Consider the following 23,681-nt stretch of genomic DNA (forward strand, 5'->3'; position numbering starts at 1 on the left):
GAATGGATATAAAATGTAGAATGGCAATGGCGAGAAAGACATCTTTGAAGAAGAGAAATTGGTTAACAGCGAACATATTTTTAAATATTAGGAAGTCATTTCTGAAGGTATTTGCCTGGAGTGGAGCCAAGTACGGAAGTGAAACATGGACGATAAACAGTTTACACAAGAAAAGAATAAAAGCTTTTGAAATGTGGTGCCACAGAAAATGCTGAAGATCAGATGGGCCGATCAAGCAACTAATGAGGAGGTACTGAATGGAATTGGGGAGGCAAGAAATTTGTGGCACGACCTGACAAGAAAAAGGGATCTGTTGGTAGGACACATTCTCAGGCGTCAAGGGATCGCCAATTTAGTACTGGTGGGGGGAGTGTGTGCGTGTGTGTGCGGGGAAAGGGGGGGTGGCGAGCAAGATGGAGATAAAAGTCGTAGAGGGAGACCAAGAGGTTTATACAATAAGCAGATTCATAAGGACGGTAGTTGCATTTGTTATACGGAGATAAACCGGTTTGGACAGGTTAAAGTAGTTTGGAGAGCTGCACCAAACCTTGTCTTCGGATTGAGGACCACAGCACAACACAACCTTCAGCTGGGGCTGGAATTATGGAATAAGGAATTTAGTCCCCTGAGTAAATAAATACGTAAAAATACCTAAATAGAAAAACTCCAGCTCCTAGAACCAGAGATTTAAAATAAAATTAAACTTTGTTTAAGGCATAGTATCGCAGATGCGAGTCTGTTATTGGAATATCATAACAAACGAGCATCTTATTTATATTCGTAAAGTGAGTAGCTAGAACAAGAATCGTCTCACTTTACGTTGTATGTATGATGTGATCAGGGAGAGCACAGGTACATATAGACTTTGGATGACAGCTTAAAATATTGTCATCCACATTTCTGAAGTCTGTGTCCAGTTACATATATGTCTTACAGGGAGGTCAGGGAACTGTGGTACCTGTACTGGACAGTATAATATTCTACGCTTTTACTAGAATCACCATCCTGACTTTCGCTTTAAGTGATTCAGAGAAAGTATCGAACCCCTTAAACTGCACGGCCGGGCGGTTAATTAATGCCCTTATATAACAGTTCTGAAGTTCCTTAACACATGTACTCGATGTTTAGGGAATATTAACTCTAACCTAATATCTTTATTTATCTCCTAGCTTCTGATGTGAATTTATTTCCTAAAACTCACGTAGGTTTTACTCCTAATGTTTCCTGACAGAGCTAGTGGTCCGTGTCTAAGTATCTCGATGTTCATGGAACTTGAATCACTATCTCCCTCTCACCTACCGCAACCCCACATTTATGTTACTGATGTATAGGCGCAATATAACTGAAATTATTACGAAACCTTATGCGTGATACATTCGTAAGTAGAGGTAAGGTCATTCCAAGAACTACACAAAAACTAATTTTACACTTTTCTAGTGTTATGATGTTCAAAGTTATGATATAAACACTGCACAGTTTCTCAGCACGCAGGTTATGCTTACGTAAATATGACGTAAGCAGAAGTGTATTTATTTACACAATTATAATCAAAATATTCTCTACTGAACCCAATATAAGGACAATAATTGTAAAACTTTAGTGCGGATAATGAATTTATGTTCATGATATTCTGTATGCAGTCACTCGATATTGCCGCACGTCATTACAAAACTGCGTTTTCGGTGCTTTTACCTTTGCTAAGAGAAACTGATGGCGTGACCAGAGGCCGTCTAATTGCCCTTTTGAACAATAAATCACCATACATTATTACAGGAATGAGATAAATCTTCATCATGTAAAAATAAAAAAGTTGTGAGATACAGAAACAAAAGCAGGCCCAACTCTATTTCCATTTAATGAGCTCAGGGCCAGTTTGTGTCTGCATTATTTGTGTCCAAAGTTCTTAAAGACAGTTTTTGCTGAAAACAATGGCCAGCAACATATAGATACCAGAATGAGATTTTCACTCTGCAGCGGAGTGTGCGCTGATATGAAACTTCCTGGCAGATTAAAACTGTGTGCCCGACAGAGACTCGAACTCGGGACCTTTGCCTTTCGCGGGCAAGTGCTCTACCATCTAAGCTACCGAAGCACGACTCACGCCTGGTACTCACAGCTTTACTTCTGCCAGTATCCGTCTCCTACCTTCCAAACTTTACAGAAGCTCTCCATCGAACCTTGCAGAAGTAGCACTCCTGAAAGAAAGGATACTGCGGAGACATGGCTTAGCCACAGCCTCACACAGTCAGGACAGCGCGGTAGTTTAAAACAAAGTCAGTACCGGCCATGAAAGCCCACATTTTACAGGGTGTGACAAATAAAAGTGGCCTGAACGAGTGTATACCATTTGTGAGAGCATTAACGGAAGAGGAAAAGACTTACAGTTACTTTCAACGGGATGGAACAACTGCCCATACAGCCGGCCGAACCTTGGAGAACATTTACCCAATCTCCACCCTTGACAGAGTTGTTTGCGGAGGTCAGTCTGGTCGCGGACCTAGCTGACCAACCAGATCACCTGATCTGTCAGTGTGCCATTACTTTGCGTGGGGAGCCTTCGAGGCCAAGGTATATCGCTATAATCCTCATGGTCTTCAAGAACTGCAGCGGAACATTTCAGGTGAGATTGTAGAAATTCCAGCAAACCACCTTCGATCCGCCTTCAGCAGATTGCTGACCAGGGCCCAAACGTGTGTAGAGATGAATGGTGGTCACTTTCAACATCTGCTGTAGTTGGTTAGTACTTTATTTCCTCTCTTCTGCTGAGTTCATTTGTACCGTGGAACTTTGTTCCCTCGGCCACTTTTATACAGAAAAATCAAGTAAAAAGTACACCGATGAGACGAAATCATTCCAACTTCTGGCTTGATTATTGGATTAATGATAAAAGAGTTGAATTTTTTAATTACGTTGGATTATAAAACTAATAACAACTGAAACAGTGGAACAATCTGATCATATGGTTCTAGGCGCTGCAGTCAGGAACCACGCAACCGCTACGGTCGCAGGTTCGAATCCTGCCTCGGGCATGGATGTGTGTGATGTATTCAGGTTTAAGTAGTTCTAAGTTGTAGGAGACTGATGACCTCAGATGTTAAGTCCCATAATGCTCAGAGCCATTTGAACCATTTGAACGAGGGCGTGCAGTAAGGTATGGTCTCCCAATTTTTATGAGAAAACTCTTAAAGCTTTTTAAATAAAACATACATTATTAACATTTCTCATCTTTATTCCTTGTGCCTACATATTTACAACCCTCTGCCGCTGGAGGGCGCCGAATTGTAACGTGCAACGTGACAATGTGTAACTTTACTATGACGGTGTGTGAGAAACAGCGTGCTTTAATCGAGCATCTGGAGAATGTGCTGACCAGGGCAGCAGTCGAACATTTTCTGTATCCAGAAAGGCCCGTACAGGACCTGCAACATGCGGTCGTGCATTATCCTGCTGAAATGTAGGGTTTCGCAGGGATCGAATGAAGGGTAGAGCCACGGGTCGTAGTAACACATCTGAAATGTAACATCCACTGTTAAAAGTGCCGTCAATGCGAACAAGAGGTGACTGAGACGTGTAAACAATGGCACCCCATACCATCATGCCGGGTGATACGCCCGTATGGCGATGACGAATACAAACATCCAATTTGCGTTCACCGCGATTTCGCCATACACGGATGCGACCATCATGATGCTGTAAACAGAACCGAAAAAATGACGTTTTGCCATTCGTGCACACAGGGTCGTCTGTGATGCAGCGTCAAGGGTAACCGCAGCCATTGTCTCCGAGCTGATAGTCCATGCTGCTGCAAACGTCGTCGAACTGTTCGTGCAGATGGTGGTTGTCTTGCAAACGTCCCCATTTGTTGACTCAGGGATCGAGACGTGGCTGCACGATCCGTTACAGCCATGCGGATAAGATGCCTGTCATCTTGACTGCTAGTAAGACGAGGCCGTTGGGATCCAGCACAGTGCTCCTTATTATCTTCCTGAACCGACCGATTCCATATTCTGCTAACAGTCATTGGATCTCGACCAACGCGAGCAACAATGTCGCGATACGATAAACCGAAATCGCGGTAGGCTACAATCCGATCTTTATGAAAGTAGCAGAATATGGAATCGGTGGGTTCAGGAGGGTAATACGGAAAGCCGTGCTGGATCCCAACAGCCTCGTATCTCTAGCAGTCGAGATGACAGGCAGCTGGGCAGCTGTACCTGTACACCCCATCCAAGCTTTGTTTGACTCAATGCCCAGGCGTATCAAGTCCGTTATTACGGCCAGATGTGGTTGTTCTGGGTACTGATTTCTCCGGACCTATGCACCCAAATTGCGTGATAATGTAATCACTTGTCAGTTCTAGTATAATATATTTGTCCAATGAATACCTGTTTATCATCTGCATTTCTTATTGGTGTAGCAATTTTTATGGCCAGTAGTGTATATGAAATAAAATTGTCATAACTTCTGAACGGTTTGCGTTAGGGCGTTAAAACTGCAACGCTGGCCGTGGGGCATGATGGGAACTAGTATGCACTGTATGGTTTGGTTTAGCGAGGAAGCCCAGTTTCATTTGGATGGGTTTGTCAATGAGCAAAACCGGTGGCTTTGGGGGACTGAGAATCCTCATTGCGCGATCAAGATGTCTCTTCACCCTCAGCGGGTGACTGTGTGGTGTGCAATGTACAGTCACGGAATAATTGATGAGATATTTCTTGATGTGACGGTGACTACCCTGCCGCAGTGAGGAGCTGTTCTAGGCCCTTCAGTCCGGAATCACGCTGCTGCTAAGGTCGCAGGTTCGAATCCTGCCTCGGGCATGGATGTGTACGCTGTCCTTATGTTTGTTAGGTTTGCGTAGTTCTAAGTCTAGGAGACTGATGACTTCAGATGTTAGGTCCCATAGTGCTTAGAGCCATTTTGAGCACGGTGACTACCGAACGGTGCATTATCCAAAGTGACCCTGATTTGGACAAGATGTGGTTCATGCAAGACGAAGCTACACCCCACAGAAGCAGGAGAGTGAATGATGGCCTGAAGGAGCTACTCAGAGGCCACTGGCAGGGTTCTCGATTGGCCGCCATATTCTCCTGATCTGAACACATGCGACTCCTTTCTTTGAGGCTATATTAAAGACGAGGTGTACATCAATAACCCCAAAACCATTCCAGAGCTGAAAATAGCCATTCAGGAGGTCATCTACTACATCGATGTTTCGACACTTCAGCGAGTCATGAAGAATTTCGCTATTCGACTGCGCCACATCATCGTCATTGATAGCAGGCATATCGGACAAGTCATAACCTAAATCTGAATATCTGTAGTGACGTTTACATGTTGAATAAAGTGTGTGGACGCTGTAATTTGTGACTAATTTACAGTTTTTGTTATAGTTCAATAATTGTCACCCTGTACGTTCGCCCCCTTTGACAAGAACGAATCAAGTCAACAAATCACGTCGCGCATTATCCATACCGATAGCGATCTATAAATCCGCCAATGCGCTTGTAGTGGTACACATCACTTCTTACAATTGGAATTAAAAGAGAGATTCCGTTCCCATTAGCCTCGAAAGCTTCGAAAACACAGCACTGGGAAGAGCCCAAACCTGATTCGATAATTGAAATGTATTGTGCTAAGAAACTCTGAATGTACTTACGAAAAATATCTCGTACTGAAATCGGAGGAGCCTGATATAGATCAACATGTTTCACTGATAAGCAGAAATACCAGTTTAAGAAAAAAAGGTAAGAGTGATTATCTTTTGAGAAAAGCATCACGGTAATTACCCAGAGAGAGAGAGAGAGAGAGAGAGAGAGGAGACTGATATGAGCGGCGTGTAGGCGATAGCAGTCCGACTTTTAAGTGCAGACTATAGGCCGGTAATTCATCTTCCGATGGCGTGGATCACGAATGTAGACCTAATTAACGTTTCACGAACTGTGAATAGTATAAGCAGTGTCCGATGATCTCACTACTACTCTGCGTACGTCATCTCTTAGTACAAAACTTTGAGCAACATGACACCTAGCGGAGGATCGATCGTGTTAGACACAGGCTACACGAGAAGGACATGAAGTGTTGGTTGCTTCAGAAACCCTAGAAAAGTAACTTAGTGAACCTGCTGTGTCCTATTTAGAGCATCGGACCAGGTACTATTGGCTAGTACTATTTTCTGTTACCACCTTCAATGGAGAGTCCCGCAAACAACTAGGAGAATTTTACAACCGAGTTCTGAGGGAGTTTTTCAGATCTTTTAGGACGGCGTTACGTTGCTGATCCTAGCCACTAACTGCCTCTTATGAATGGTACTCTTGCGCCCATGAGCTTATGGCATAGATAAACGACAACGGTCACCACTGTCTTGGTACAAATTAATAATTATAACTAATTACTCTCTCTCTCTCTCTCTCTCTCTCTCTCTCTCGTATCGGAAACATAAGAAATTTTTATTCAGATTTCTACATTAATTAACTATTAACTTATCCGCTGCACAAAATACTACAGTTCCATCTGATTAAATGTCATTGTATATTGTGCATACCGTTATACTGAAATCTATAGCCCTTACGATCTCACATGACAAGTGGCGTAACGAAGTGTAAACTATTTCATATCTATTGCACCTGTTCTTTCTATCGAGAAAGTTGCGAGGAAATGTTTTTGGCTAAAATGTGTGGTATGCATATGATTAAAGATTTGCTGTGTAGTGGGGCTTACATTTCTCGCAAAAACGTTGTCAGGCGATTAATATTGGACCATTATTTGTATCTCTAATTAGATATTGAATGATGCACCGATTCAAAGCTGCAATAAAAACACTCTAGTTACGAAACGTAACCTAACGTAACATAATTTATCTTTCTAAAAATATTCTTAATGTTTTGTATTTAAAAAGGTGTCTTCCAGTTACCGTTTTAAGTAATTGTTACTTTATGATTTTCAGAAAAATTAAATTTATTATTCTCCAGTTATGAATTATTGCCACCTTCAAAAAATACTGCAAAATAACACATGTGATACTCGATGACTATCATACAGCGCTCTTTCTGCCCTCTGGCCACCAATTAGCAACGAGCGCGGCATTCAGTGGACAGAACCTGCAGGAGAAATCTTGTGCACTGATTTACAATTAAAAGGTCTATTGTCAGTACAGAATCCATAAATTTTGTAATTTTGGAATGGAAGATGTTTGTTCACATGCGAAACGTAGTGTAAGGAAAATGCTTGCCTCCACTAATACATAAAAAGGGAATTTTTAAGCACGGTTATTTAACTACTGCATATCTGTTTCTTGCCCTAAGTATTGTTCACATCATCAGCGTCAGATAGGCTGTCCTCACGCTGTCTTACGTACAATAAGCCTTTCCAGAAACAGTATATATTTTTCAGATCTATGGTTAATAACACTACGTTTTCAGTCTCCACGTATATAGCGAGGTTACAATTGAACTTTCGCTACCTTGTGCCCTGTAGACTCAAAACTATTTACCTTATGGGTATCCAACTGCATAGAAATGATGTTCAGACTGTGCGCTGCGTTGTTAGTTTAGTTAGTGTTATAGCTTGTCGTAATGCGGAGGTACTGGTACGGCGAAGTAGAGTTGAAACGCAAGTGTGCAGTGAGCATTACAGTTGCAGACAATCAACGTGAGTCTGGAAAAGGTGAGTAGGGCTTTATTCGTAAAGCTGTTTTATCAAAACAAAAGAATAGTGCTGCTGCTCTTCCCGAGTATCGACGCATTAAACAAATACGAATAGGTCCACTTTCCGCACCGGCGGCCAGTGGCACCGCAAATGTTTGAAGAACTTACAGTTGCCATGGCTGAGAATGCTGGACGCAATGTGCAACCTTCAAGCAGTGCAAGCGCTGTGTCACGACAGCTAAGCTTTCCGTGGCCCACCGTTGTTTCGAGCAGTAGTAGATCAACCTCTAGTGCGATTCCAAATTTTCGTGGATACAGATAGTCGTCACATTGAGTAACGTTTCCAACCTGTAACTTAAAGATAATACGCAATTGACAAACGTTATCCTCCCGTGTGGAAGTTAAAATGTGTTTTTCTCAATGGTTTATTCGCTAGTTCTCTTCCCCGTGTCTTTATAAATGTTTCCACAAAGCTTCATTGTCCTAGGATCACTCGTCTGTCGTGAGGACCATCTCAAGTAGCGAAAGCTTAATTACAACCACACTGTAGATACTTCATTTAAGAAGACAACTCCATATCTCACTTCTCTTCGGACTGTTGACTTTCTCAATTTCCTAGGGGCACTTGAACTCTGTGTAGCATTTAAGGTGGATTTGGTAAGGACTAAGGCTAGTGATAGTGTAATTGCTTGTCATAGTAACACTGTCAGTGACAAAGGTGTGGGGGTGCGTGACGTGGACACAGATTGACATATAGGGGTTTGAGTCCGTCTGGGATTCGCGCTAGGATAGTCGAAGTGATTAAGGAAATCGATAGCGTAATGCGGGAAACCCGGGTTCGAGTCTAGGTCCGGAACAAATTGTAGTCAAGGGAATCGTCATTTCACTATTAATTATTTTTCGTGCCACTGCTATCACTTATGGAGAAAGGAAAAATGGGAACTAGGAAAGAGGAATTTCCCACAGATTATCACTGTAATATTTAATAAGGATAGAGTCTGGAGCAGGACCCAGCTTCGCTCTGAGGAGTTTCATTGAGCGATATGAGCAGTGACTGAGGCACTGGACTCACAACTCTGTCCGGCAGAGTTCATGTCAACATCCGGCCATCTTCATTTTGGTACAGCGCAGTTATCAAATGGTTCAAATGGCTCTGAGCACTGTGGGACTTAACATCTGTGGTCATCAGTCCCCTAGAACTTAGAACTACTTAAACCTAACTAACCTAAGGACAACACACAACACCCAGCCATCACGAGGCAGAGAAAATCCCTGACCCCGCCGGGAATCGAACCCGGAAACCCGGGTGCGGGAAGCGAGAACGCTACCGCACGACCACGAGGTGCGGGCGCAGTTATCCAAATTGTCTGAAGTAACTAACAGTACGGGTCTTGTGAAAATGACACGATATATTTCCATTACCTTACTCGTCCTATCCTAGCTTCTGCTCTGTCTTTTTACGAAAACACCGTAGACTAAACGTTGAATACTTTCTCCCGTTTCGATCCGTAACTACTGCTGTTTTTGTCAATACTGGGAGAGCTTATTTCAATATCACTGGTTTATGAGTTTCTATATTGGTCAAATATTGATAAGATAGTAAGATCGTCATGCATGAAAGTATTTTTAATTAAACATTCAGATTTATTAATTTTGATGTGGAATTCTTGCTGTGTTGGTGATTGTATTAATGCTCATACTGTTTAGATTAACAGTGTTGGCAGTGATGTCAAAAATACCGTGAACGACTGCCCTTCCAGTTTTATTGCGATCTATGTAGTATGTATAACACCTGCTAAAGTGCAATACACACTTTATTACACAGATAATATGTATACGCTGAACAGCAATCCAAAATGTAGTCCATTTGAAATCCAATAAACTGCAAGATCACGAAAATATGATATACGAAAAATGGAGACTTCGGCACAGCACGATTTGAAGTGTCTTGCAGTGGCCTGGCGGCCGTTCTTGACTTCAGTAGCTAGAGCACAGGTGCCTCTTACTGGCCACCGAATTAGCTGTTGGTAGCGGACATCGTATGATGTCAAACACACAGAGATATAGCAGTACCAGTGCCTTTATTTCGGTTTCTGCTTTTGTGCACGTGGTGCAGTGTGGCAGCTGTGTTTAATTTTTGGATGGTTGTGTTGTTGCAGATGCTGCATGCCTTAGCAGGTGATAGTGATTATTAAAGTTAATATCTTCTGCTTTGTTAGGTCACGCCCTATTTCTTCAAACAATCGACGTTTCGACCCCTCTGTCGGGGTCCCACATGGATCCTGATAACTTGTTCCATGCGCGATGACATTGACGGATATAAGGCAGGAATGGCGTCCTGTGGTATAGCCATCCATGCTCCATCCACTTGTTTCCAAAGTTCATCTGTGGTGAATGGCATTGGGTCACAGCGCTGCACCCGTCGTTTCACCATATCTCACACGTTTTCGATTGGCGACAAGTCTAGTGATCTGTCTGGCCAGAACAAAAGGCTGGCATCATGTGAGACCAAGAAGGCACGTGTGCATGCAGCAACACGTCTTGGGTGTTGTGTAGACAGGGTATGGCTATATGTCGTAGGATGTCATTCAAGTAGGTCACACTGATCACAGTGCTCTGGACACTCACCATCTGAGATTTGTGGTTCTATCCAATAGCACTCCGCACAATAAGGCATTGAGTTGGCGCTGTATGTCTTGTGCGAATGCAGTCACTGTGATGTCGCTCCCCCTGTCTGCAACGAATCAAAATGATGCCATCATTTTCAAACAAAAAGAGCCTGGATTCGTCCTAAAACACTATCTGATGCCATTCCTAGCCCCAGTGAGGTCGTTCCATATACCACTTCTGTCTAGTATATTTATGCACATTAGTCAAAGCTAGGCGGAGAAGTGGACGACACGCACGTAACCCATACCGTAATAAGTCCAAAGCCGAGGAGGACGCAGATGTGTCCCGTAGCGCCATTCGACGATGTGTCGATCTTCTCATGGTATGGTCTGGGCGATGCGACCTGACCCATCTCGTCGTGTTCTACGGCATTCCGTGAATCATTCTTCACACACCTGTTGCACTGCCGAAACACTCCGTCCCACACGAGCAGCAATTTCCCGGATGGATGCATCATATTTTCTCGTGCTAATAATGCGCCCTCAAACTCACTGACTTGACGGTACGATACGCGCACACGTATGGGACGCAGTATACGTATGCGACGCATTCTGCGCGTCTGCTCAAGTCACACTGATTCAGGACCTTCGGTTTATAGCGAAAATGAGAGTATCCCGATTTTCTCATTCAGAAAACTAACTTATGTAAGTTTTAACACCCACTTTCTTATGTTTGTGATTATGTCTCTCAAAGATCTTATATCAATTCCCATTTGTCAGCCGTGCTGCAGATCGTCATCGACGAGGCGTTCTGAAGAGTAATGTCTCCGAATCTTTATGTGAAAAGTCTTAAAGCTTTTTAAGTAAAATAAACGTTGTAACGTTCTACATCCTTATTCTTCATGTACACATATGAGTCGTCCAGATGCAAAAGCTGTTAAATGCAAAGAACGGACGGACGCAAAACCTGCTAAAATGTTAAACGGTTGTAAGACCTGCTATAGTACACTAGCAACATGGACGCTGCACGATGTGCTACTGCTAAGCCTGCTATAATGTGTATCAGTTACCAACGTTGCCGTTTAAATCAGATAACAAGCGAAATAAATCTTTTTAATGTTCTTAGTCGGTGATTTTATACAAAGGTTGGCGCCACTGTTATTACAGCCTTGTCGAGACTCCTGAGAGGTTGGTTTTGTTTGCTTTGGGAAGCCGAAAAGTTACACTCGTTTTTGTGTGGAGTAGTGCTGTTTTATGTGATTTTATGACATTTTGATTATGGATGTCAATGTAAATAACTTGGAAGAGGTCAATGACGGCAGACACAGAGGTTGTGGCTATTCAGACCATTAGTGCCGACCTAATCGGCCCCTGTAACACACCAACGTCAAATCGTGTTAAGGAGTCAGCTCGAGGTCGCAAACGGAAGGCAAAGCCTCAAATTGGAAACAAAATGTTGAAAAAAAAAGGCCAGGTAAGTTATTGCAACTGAAAAGAAAATAGTTAAACCCATCTTTCATAAAGTTTATTTTGTGCAACATAACCGTACACGATCTAAAACGTACTTATGTTTCACGTAGTCCTCCAAATATTTCCGTCTAGGTCGACTTGCACCCAGCTAAAAAACGGAACGACGTTTCCGTGCTCGGAGCTGAATTTTCAAGATATCAGGCGAAATCACTAGGTCTTCTATAACTAGAATCTCTTAGATTACCAGAACAACATCATCCGTCAACACACAACCGATTCATCCTCAAAACATCAAGCGGAAGGAACTAAAAGCACAGTTTCAATTAAGTTATTTCTCAAAAAAGAAGAGAAATCAACGTGGAATACCGTGATAGGTCTCTATGTACTCTGCAAGTACATAGAGATTATGTGTGGAATCACTACCCACTCCGGTGAGTCCAAAAGATACAAGAGGTGGCGACTGAAAAGCTGAAAATACACCGATAGAAATGAAATGGTGGTCAACCACATTAAATGTTTTAAACCGCTGGAAAAAGTTATGCAGAGCAAAGAATCGTGATAGCTCAGATCTTTCTATCAAGAAAATGTGGGAGATGTACAACGATGCCTATCCTGAAACACATGTACATTACGACTTTTACAGAAGCATTTTCAGGAAAAATTTTAACATTGGATTTGGTTCACTTGCTGTAGACAAGTGTTCTGCCTGTGTGAGTTTGGAATCTCGAATAAGTGTAGAAAAGGACCCTAGTGACAAGAAAAGAACTAGAAGCGGAACTCGTCGTTCATAAGAAAAAGAGCCCCTGTGTTTTTTTATGAAATGTTACAAGAAGATGAAGAAGAAGTATTCAGTATCAGCTATGATCGCCAAAAGAACGCGCCTATTACAAAATTTCCTGATCAAGCTAATTATTTCTCAAGATAGATGTACCTGTATAATTCCACAATTTTCGTCGGCAGTTCTCATGCTCCCCAACTACTGGAAAATGTCTACTCGTATGTGTGGCTTAAGAGCGACTACGCAAAGGGGTCAAAACCAGACAGCGTCTGCTGTGTACAACACATCGCGCGAATCTAATCTCGACAGTATTAAAAACTCTGTATACAGTATTATCTTATAAAAATATATCTAATAGCGCAAAGTACTTTTTGTGCACCATAGAAGAATTTATATTTAGAAACTTCTGGTTGAAGTAATGCGAGAGGATAAAATGATTAATGTAGCATCATTTAAATAGAGAACACTTAATTAACTCAATAAATATGAACCATACTCATATACAAGAGTTGAAATAGGAATGCACAAAGAAAAGCTCAAATAATTCATAGGCAAAAGGCCTTCACGGGTTTCCTCCTAAGGTAACATTGTAATGATAGGAAATTCTGTCGACAACAGAAAGAATCACCAATCACAATTTACTGCATAGTGTATCCTACATTCCGTTAGTATACATGATTGGAGAAAACAATAAGAATTAAGTTTACGAATATAATTGCCCGAATTTACGAAAAGGTATATTAAAAGACCTTCCAGTCATAAATGATTCAATATTACAAAACAGATACAGTTCCTAACATAGATAATCCAGGTATGCCAATGTGCACTGAAAAATCGCTAATAAAATAAAATACGATATCAGAATGGGAAAAGTACACTCATTTCTTAGAGTGTAAGAAAACGTAAAACCTAAAGTACAGTGAAACACATTTTAAGGTAAATTATAATTATACTGACGAGAAAAAAGTCACAACACCAAAAATTAATTAATGTAGAGTAATGAAATTTTGGGAATAGATTTGCCTAGGTAACATATTGAAGTGATTAACATTCCAAGATTGCAGGTTAATGTAAGAGCGAGATAAGCCGTTGCCAATGCGAAATGCTGCTACATTAATAATCGGTGTAACCGCCAGAATGTTGAATGCAAGTAAGCTAACATGCATGCATTGCGTTGTACAAGTGCCAAATGTCAGCTTGTGGGACGGAGTTCCATGCCTATTGTACTTGGTTGGTCAACACAGGGACAGTTTTAGCTGGTTGTGGATGACGCCGGAGTTGTCCTCCGATGATGTCCTGTACGTTCTCGACTGGAGACAGATCTGATGATCGAGCAAGCCAAGGCGACATGTCGACGCTCTGTACGGCATGTTGGGTAACAAGAGTGGTATGTTGGCGAGCGTTATCCTCTTGGAAAATATCTCCTGGAACGCTATTCATGAATGGCAGTACAACAGGTCTAGTCACCAGACTGCCGTACAAATTTGCAGGTGTAGGTCCAGTGTTCCTAGCACGTAGACAAGTTGGTTACAGGCTCTCAACTGCCTCCTTCTAACCAACACATGGCCATCATTGGCGCCGAGACAGAAACATCTCTCATCACAGAACACAAGAGACCTCCACCCTGCCCTCCAGTGAGCTCTCTCTAGACACCATTGAAGGCGCAAATGGACGTGGTTTGGGGTAAGTTAATGCACGCTATATGGCGTCTGACACGGAGCTGTCCTTGAAGTAACCGATTTGTAATAATTCGTTGTGTCACTGCGGTGCCAGCTCCTGCTAAAATTGCTGCTGCAGACGCAGTGCGATGCGCCAGGGCCATACCCCGAACACGATTGTCTTCCCTCTCTGTCATGCCACTTGGCCATCCAGAACCCGGTCTTTTTGCGACCGTACATTCTCCTGACCACCGTGCTAGCAATCATATACAGTGGCTACATTCCTGCTAAGTCTTTCTGAAATATTTCAGAAGGAACATCCAGCTTCACGTAGCCGTAATTACTCGATCTCGTTCAGACTCAGTGAGCTGTTAATAATGGCGTCTTTGTCGCCTTAAAGGCATTCTTGTCTAACATCAGGTCACTACGTCCAGTCTCAAAGGTAACTAACACTCAGGACCGTTACAACGTGCATTTCAAACAAACAAAATTTGAATCCTGAAAATTGCTCTACTAACGCCACTCTTACGCAACTGCGTGAAATTTGAATAGACATGATCTTTCAGATGTATAAACACGCCTATGAACTTTCATTTATGTTGCACAACTTCTTGGCGTTGCGCTTTTTTTCCGTCACCTTTTAGGTGAGCTTGAAACTACGCTTTCTTTTGGCAACAACGCGTGGATGTTTCTTACTTTCACTCTTACATGGTATTATAAAATAAAAGGCTTGCCAATATCTACTTAAGCTCATTTAGAATGAGGGAGGAAAAATGATAAACATAATAATCATCATTCTGTGTCCTGGTCACTATACAATTTATGCTGCAGATTTGTTCCAAGAGTTGACAGAAGCTCAGTCTCTCGTTACAGGTGTTATATATCTAATAAAAAGGTACTATTTTATTATTATTATTATTATTATTATTACCATTTTCTTCGTACATAGGAATAGTGCCAAAAAAAAATTGCAAGCCAGTTGATGCTTCCTCAGTTTAAAACATCGAAACACGTAGGATGAGCAGTTTAAGTATTTTTTTCTTTCATCCCACAAAGGGACCAAGAGATCTATCATATGATCTGATGCAGACTATCGTTTTTCCAACCAGGGTGCAGGGGAACAGTAGCACAGCCATAGACAATATTTTTATTCATTCTTCATTACTAGATGGGCATTCTGTTAGTAACAGGGTGAAAGGCCTCTCAGACCATGATGGACAAATTTTAACAGTAAAAGGCTTTAGTACTCAAACAAATGTCACATTTAATTACAAAGTATGTAGGAAAGTTAATTGAGAGGTCTTTGAACCTTGTCAAGGAACAAGATTGGCAGGATGTTTATAGTGCCGATAATATAGATGATAAATATTATGCTTTCCTTAACACATTTCTCATTCTCTTTGAATTTTGTTTTCCATTAGAGCGTTCTAAACGGGGGTACTAGCAGTAACAGGCAGCCCGGGTGGCTGACTAATGGGATAAGGTTGTCATGTAGAACAAAGCGGGAATTGTATCAAAGTAGTCACAATCAAGCTACAGTAGCCCATTACAAACAGTATTGTAAGGAACTTAAAAATGTTATTACGAAGGTAATGCGTATGTGGTAAGCAAATAAAATAGCTAATTCACTTGATAAAATTATAACCATATGACCAGTTGTGAATGAAATGTCTGGTCAGCAGCATAAGATCGACGACGTAAAATCAGTTCGCAGTAAAAATATTTCTTTTACTGATAAGTCAGATATATGAACAGTATTTAACATTCATTTTCTGAGCATTGATGGTGAATTAAATAAGAATTTAGTTTCTACAGGTAATAGTACAACTTTCTTGGCAAATGCCTTTCTGAAATTGATGTCTGAAATACTCCTCTGTGATACAGACAAGTGGGAGATTGAGTCAATAATTAAATCACTGAAGACTAAGGACTGTTACGGTTATGATGGAGTGCCTAGCTGAATATTAAACTACTGTGCTGCACATGTTAGCCCTGTATTTAGCCATAATTGTAATTTTTCCTTTAGGAGTGGTCGGTTTTCTGAACGATTAAAGTACTCAGTAGTAAATCCGCTTTATAAAAAGGGAGAAAGGGATAATTTTATACCTATTTCTATGCCATCAGTGTTTGCTAAAGTTATTGCAAAGGCTGTGTATGTAAGGATAATTGATCATTTTATATCACATGATTTGCTGTCAGATGTACAGTTCGGCTTTAGAAGTCGTTTATCAACTGAAAATTATATATTCTCTTTTCTCTGTGAGGTACTGGCTGGGTTAAACAAAAGGTTTCGAACGCTGGGCATAGTTTTTTATTCCACTAATGCATCTGATTGTGTTGATCACAAAATATTGCTCCAGATGTTGGACCACTATGGAATACGGGGAGTAGCTCACAATTGGTTCACCTCTTACTTTAGCATCATAAGGTAAAAGGTCATTATTCACAATGTTGAGAATTGCTGTGACGTGGAGTTTGAGTGGGGTACAGTCAAGTGGGGGGGGGGGGGGGGGGGGCTGCCACAGGCATCAGTGTTGGGGCCCCTCCTGTTCCTTATTTATATAAATGATATGCCCTCTAATATTATGGGTAACTCTAAAATATTTGTCTTTGCTGAAAACACTAGCTTGGTAGTAAAGGATGTTGTGTGCAACATTGGCTCGTTTCCAAAAACTGCAGTTCATGACAGAAGTTCATGGCCCGTAGAAAATAAACTAACGCTAAATCACAGTAAGACTCAGTTTTTATAGTTTCTAACACACAATTCAACAAAACGTGACGTTTTAATTTCACAGAGTGGGCATATGATTAGTGAAACTGAACAGTTCAAATTTCTAGGTGTTCAGATAGCTAGTAAGCTGTCGTGGAAAGCCCACGTTCAGGAGCTTGTTCAAAGACTTAATGCTGTCATTTTTACTATTCGAACGGTATCTGAAGTAAGTGATCGTTCGACACGAAAATTAGTCTACTACGCTTATTTTCATTCGCTTATGTCGTATGGTGTTATATTTTGGGGTACCTCTTCCTGTTCTAAAAGGATGTTTCTGGGTCAGAAACGGGCGGTTCGGGCAGTAAGTGGTGTAAGTTCATGATCCTCTAGTCGACCCCTGTTCACGAGTTTGGGTATTTTGACATTGGCCTCTGTCATTTCTTGTTAACAGTATTAGCTTATTCCCAAGAATAAGCAGCTTTCACTCAGTTAATACTCGGCAGAAATAAAACCTGCATTTGGTTTGGACTTCCTTAACTCTTATGTAGAAAGGTGTGCAGTATATTGCTGCATCCATTTTCAATAAAATACTACTCGAATTCAAAAATCTTAGCAGTAATCCACGAGATTTCAAATCGAAACTGAAGAGTTTTCTCATGGGTCACCTATTCTGTCGAGGAGTTCCTTGAAAAATTGATCTGATTCTTGTTGTATTGCTTATTGCGTTTACTTAAACTTATGGACTGACTTTTTTCGGGTTCTTAAGCATTTATTTTTATGTTGTTACTTTTATGTTGCATTTTCATGTACCTTGGAGATTTGCTCCTCAATTTCGTCCTGTGGAACTTGACGTGAAAATAAAATAAAATTAATAACGGATTCTGATGATTCTTAGGTATGTTGTAGAAGGACCTGTTCTGTTTTGCTGGCTAGTGGTTCTTAATGCAACGGCCTCCAGCTTCTCTTAAAATGGATATCGAAACTTTATGCATTTCTGTTATACCTGTAACATCAATCGTGTTTCCATCAAGCGCGTGTAGCGCTTCGAGGGAATATGCACAAAAATACATTCTTTAATTCTTCATCAGTTTAGTGCACCTGACTTCACAGGAATGATCAAATACTCGTGGTTTACATCGAAGCTGACTGAAGAGGGAAAAATATTTTTTAATTTAAACAACCTGTGTTCTCCGGAATTGGTTCTGACTAATCAGCGTGCCTGCAAAGCATTAGCTTCCACTAAATGTGTATGGCGCTCTACGAATTTATGTTTCGGTTGCTTCTACGACAAATATCATCCGGAATTCTATTCTAGCCTAAGTATCGATACAATGGACAGGAAGTAAGACGATTGTGTTGTGTGTTCTGTAACAAACGTAATTCACATTTTTAAAAAATTTGGTGTAATGATTGACTTATTAATGAAATTGCTATGGAAGAAATGGCAACTTTTGAATAATTTTGCGTGACATATACTATTGAATAATGTTCTGTACAATGAAAAAAAAAAAGCTATAGAGATGATATTTGAACTGGTATGGCCAATATGGCGCCCGTGAATTTCAGCCGCTGCGCTTCTCTCACTTAGCTGAAAAATGAGTCAAGTTATAGGTGCAAAGAGTGTGCACAAAACTTCAACATCGATTTTCTCGGAAAGTAGGGGCAGTCACATGAAACGTCGCTAGCCACTTTCTGAGGACAGATCGCCCTATAACATTCCTTAGAATAATAAAAATACGCGTTTAACAGTTCTGAGCGTACCCTTGTCTGTGGTGGTACCGGTATACAAATAGCACAATTGTAATAAATTTACCGACCAAGGAATTACAGCAGACAGACAAAATTTTTGGTACATAGGACCCTGGTGTTTTTATGAGAACATCAAAAACATAACACATTACCGAGCCTAATACGGTATAGCAAACCGATTGTTATTCAACACAGCTTCCACGTCATATCAGAATGGATAGATACAGGTCTTGTATGGTTTTCAAGGGAATGTTATACCATTCTTCCTGTAAAATAGTTCGCACGTTCAGCTAACGATGGAGGGGGTTGGTTGAGATCACGTACTCTTCTCTCCAAATTAGACCACAAAGGCTCAATAATACTGAGATCGGGTGACTGCGGTGGTGCCGCGCGGGGTAGCCGCCCGGGGTAGCCACGCGGTCTTGGGCACCTTGCTACGGTTCGCACGGCTCCCCCACGTAGGAGGTTCGAGTTCTCGCTTGTGTGTGTGTGTGTGTGTGTGTGTGTGTGTGTGTGTTTTGTCCTTAGCGTACGTTAGTTTTAGTTAGATTAAGTCGTGAGGGACCGATGACCTCAGCAGTTTGGTCCCAAGGGGAAAAAACTGCGATGGTCATGGGAGATTCGAGAATTCATCGTCGTCCTCACCAATCCAGTCCTGGTGGATGCGAGAACAGGGAACCCTGCCGTCTTGGAACACAGCATCATCACGGGGGAACAAACACTGTGCCAAGGGATTGACCTGATCAGCCAACTAGGTCACACAGTCCTTGGCAGTAATCCGACCTTGCTGAGTAACTATGGCGCCCAGGGAACACCCCGATATGGCAGCACAAATCGTCACGGAACCACCGAAACGTACCACTTTTGGGACGTAAACATTGCCAGATTTGTAAACATTGAGAAACGAGACTCATCTGAGCGAGTGACGTTTTTCCATTACTCCTCAGCCCAAATTCTACGGCTTTGCCAGCACGTTTCCCTGTTACGGGCATTTGCATCATAGATGAGCGGCTTTGGAGCTCCAGATCGCCCTTCAGTTTGCAGCGTACGTAGCTCCCTTCCTATTGTTATGGTGATGAAAGAATTCGCGAATGAGACATTCTGTTTTGCAGCAACTTCCGCTGCTGTTGTCGCCTTATTTTTCGTCACAATCCTCTTCAGTGTGCATCCGTCCCAGTCACTCAACACACAGTTTCGTCCGCATTATGACTTAGCGAAAGATCTTCTCGTGCTTTACCTGTATGCCATGTAACTCCTTAAACCTAACTAACCTAAGGACATCACACACATCCATGCCCGATGCAGGATTCGAACCTGCGACTGTAGCAGCAGCGTGGTTCCGGACTGAAGCGCCTAGAACCACTCGGCCACAGCGGCCGGCAGGAAGGCATGTCACCAGCCAAGTATTTTCGAGTGGCACAAAACGTCCCATGAGGCCCGAGATAACGTCGACGACAGTGAGCGGTTCGAGCGTCCGTCTAAGTTCCGAACGCTTGAAAATGTGGAGAATGTATAAGACATCTTGAACCGGAATCGACACCTGAGCGTAAGAATGATAGCAAAGGTTTGTGTCATGCCAAAATCGAATGTTTATCATATTTAGAGAGAATGATTAAGATTCAGAAGGAGTGCGCAATTATGGTCTCAAAAGTAGTGACCGATGAATAGAAGGATATTCTGATTAAATTCTCACCGTTGGGATTAACATTCATGTAGAATTATATTCGCCGTTGACAGTAGAGTCAACGATCAACTGCGAATATGATGTAATAATATACACTCCTGGAAATTGAAATAAGAACACCGTGAATTCATTGTCCCAGGAAGGGGAAACTTTATTGACACATTCCTGGGGTCAGATACATCACATGATCACACTGACAGAACCACAGGCACATAGACACAGGCAACAGAGCATGCACAATGTCGGCACTAGTACAGTGTATATCCACCTTTCGCAGCAATGCAGGCTGCTATTCTCCCACGGAGACGATCGTAGAGATGCTGGATGTAGTCCTGTGGAACGGCTTGCCATGCCATTTCCACCTGGCGCCTCAGTTGGACCAGCGTTCGTGCTGGACGTGCAGACCGCGTGAGACGACGCTTCATCCAGTCCCAAACATGCTCAATGGGGGACAGATCCGGAGATCTTGCTGGCCAGGGTAGTTGACTTACACCTTCTAGAGCACGTTGGGTGACACGGGATACATGCGGACGTGCATTGTCCTGTTGGAACAGCAAGTTCCCTTGCCGGTCTAGGAATGGTAGAACGATGGGTTCGATGACGGTTTGGATGTACCGTGCACTATTCAGTGTCCCCTCGACGATCACCAGAGGTGTACGGCCAGTGTAGGAGATCGCTCCCCACACCATGATGCCGGGTGTTGGCCCTGTGTGCCTCGGTCGTATGCAGTCCTGATTGTGGCGCTCACCTGCACGGCGCCAAACACGCATACTACCATCATTGGCACCAAGGCAGAAGCGACTCTCATCGCTGAAGACGACACGTCTCCATTCGTCCCTCCATTCACGCCTGTCGCGACACCACTGGAGGCGGGCTGCACGAGGTTGGGGCGTGAGCGGAAGACGGCCTAATGGTGTGCGGGACCGTAGCCCAGCTTTATGGAGACGGTTGCGAATGGTCCTCGCCGATACCCCAGGAGCAACAGTGTCCCTAATTTGCTGGGAAGTGGCGGTGCGGTCCCCTACGGCACTGCGTAGGCCCCTACGGTCTTGGCGTGCATCCGTGCGTCACTGCGGTCCGGAACCACGTCGACGGGCACGTGCACCTTCCGCCGACCACTGGCGACAACATCGATGTACTGTGGAGACCTCACGCCCCACGTCTTGAGCAATTCGGCGGTACGTCCACCCGGCCTCCCGCATGCCCACTATACACCCTCGCTCAAAGTCCGTCAACTGCGCATACGGTTCACGTCCACGCTGTCGCGGCATGCTACCAGGGTTAAAGACTGCGATGGAGATCCGTATGCCACGGCAAACTGGCTGACACTGACGGCGGTGGTGCACAAATGATGCGCAGCTAGCGCCATTCGACGGCCAACACCGCGGTTCCTGGTGTGTCCGCTGTGCCGTGCGTGTGATCATTGCTTGTACAGCCCTCTCGCAGTGTCCGGAGCAAGTATGGTGGGTCTGACACACCGTCGTCAATGTGTTCTTTTTCCCATTTCCAGGAATGTAATTTAAAATAAGAAAAAAATCCATGTGCTGAAGTGCCGCGAGTTTTGGATTCTGTGGACAGGGTAGTAACAGGTAACGAGACTTGGGATTTCGAGTACGATCCTGAATCATTGGTCATCGGAGGGGGTAAAAGAAGATTCGACATTCTGCCTTAACGAGGTTTCCTAACACGCTCTCCAGGAGGAAACCTATACTGGCTGCGCTGCGGGGAAGCTATGTGAAGATGCGGAAGGAATTTACTTTGAATATTTAAAAATACTTTGAAGATTCAAAAATATTCTTGAAACAATTGCAGCACGCGTTCACAACAAGCAACTGAAAGACGGAAAAAGTTGCATTGAGTAACATTAAAGCAAAAGACATGGCGACAGTTACTCACGAAAATAAACGAACGTCTTTAGCATTTCAACACATAATCGCAGTTTGTAAACTCTCACTACCGGTACGGGAGCTCGCTTTATTGGACTGTCCAGCAGGTTAGCTTTACAAGTGCCTGTTAGTCTCCTATCTATACTGTGTAATGAGAGATACCAAATGAGAGAGAGATGCACTCGCACAACGCGTTAATTAGAGTTGGTTAAGTAGCTGTGATCGGACTCGCTGACCGCAGGCTAAAGCGTAATAGACTGTAAGTAGGTGGAATGTAATTGATATTTCAGTTCCACCACAACGGATATGGTACTTAGCATAACGGTTTCCTCTCTAACATGATTTACAGAGTCGTGTCACTTTCCAAATATTCAATCTCTAATTCATGCATAAAAATGTCGTGTAGAAGTAATACCTTTCTTAGAGTATTCTTTCTGCAGATAGGCACATCTTTTTCCATCCATCAAATGCAGTCTAGTGCTTTTGTTAATTGCTTACTTTACATTAAGAAGTACAAGTTACATACTTATTACTTTTTTATGAAGTAGTTTCAAGGGGAATGGACTCATTATATATTTTTCATCATTATTTTCACTGGTATTGATTGTGTGATATAGCCTTATCCTATCTCGTGGAAGTATGTATTCGTATCGTGAAAGCTGTTCTTGATCATTCGGCATCTATATCTACCTGACTAACCTGCAATTCACACTTACGTATCTGGTAGAAGGTTCTTCAAACCACCCGCAGCCTATTTCTCTGCATTTCCACTCTCTAAAAGCACATGGGAAAAATAGGCCCTTAAATCCTTCTGTAGGTGCTCCGATGTCAGCAGTAAAATATTTTCGCATTCAGAGGAGAAAGTTAGTGACTGAAACTTCGTGAAACTACCTCGCCAAAAAAAAGCCTTTTTTTAATGATTGCCACCCTATCTCGCTTATCGTACCCGTGACACTTTCTCCCCTATTTCCCTATAATTCAAAACGAGTTGTACTTATTTGGACTTTGTTATTTGGAGGAAGAGACCAAGCAGCGAGGTCATCGGTCTCATAGGATTAGGGAAGGATGGGGAAGGAAGTCGGTCGTGCCCTGTCGAAAGAACCATGCTCCAGGCATTTGCCTGGAGCGACTTAGGGAAATCACGGAAAACCTAAATCAGGATGGCCAGACCCGGGATTGAACTGTCGTCCTCCCGGTATATTTGGACTTTTTCGATGTCCTCCGTCATTTCTGTTTCGTAAGGATTCAATACCGCAAAGTAGTACTCTAGCATAGAACGGACAAGCTTACAGTAGGCAGTCTCTTTAGTTGACCGAAGATTGTGTTTTATTCGCAGAACGCTTGGGACTTGCCTTCCCCATAACATTATCTGTGTGGTCATTCCTATTCAAGTTATTCGTAATTGTAGTTACTAGGTATTTAGATGAATCGACTGCCTTTAAATTTGTGTGGCCTACCCTGCAACCGAAATTTAACGGATTTCTTTTTCGTATT

This window comes from Schistocerca gregaria, chromosome X, assembly GCF_023897955.1.
Source record: "Schistocerca gregaria isolate iqSchGreg1 chromosome X, iqSchGreg1.2, whole genome shotgun sequence".
NCBI lineage: Eukaryota > Metazoa > Arthropoda > Insecta > Orthoptera > Acrididae > Schistocerca > Schistocerca gregaria.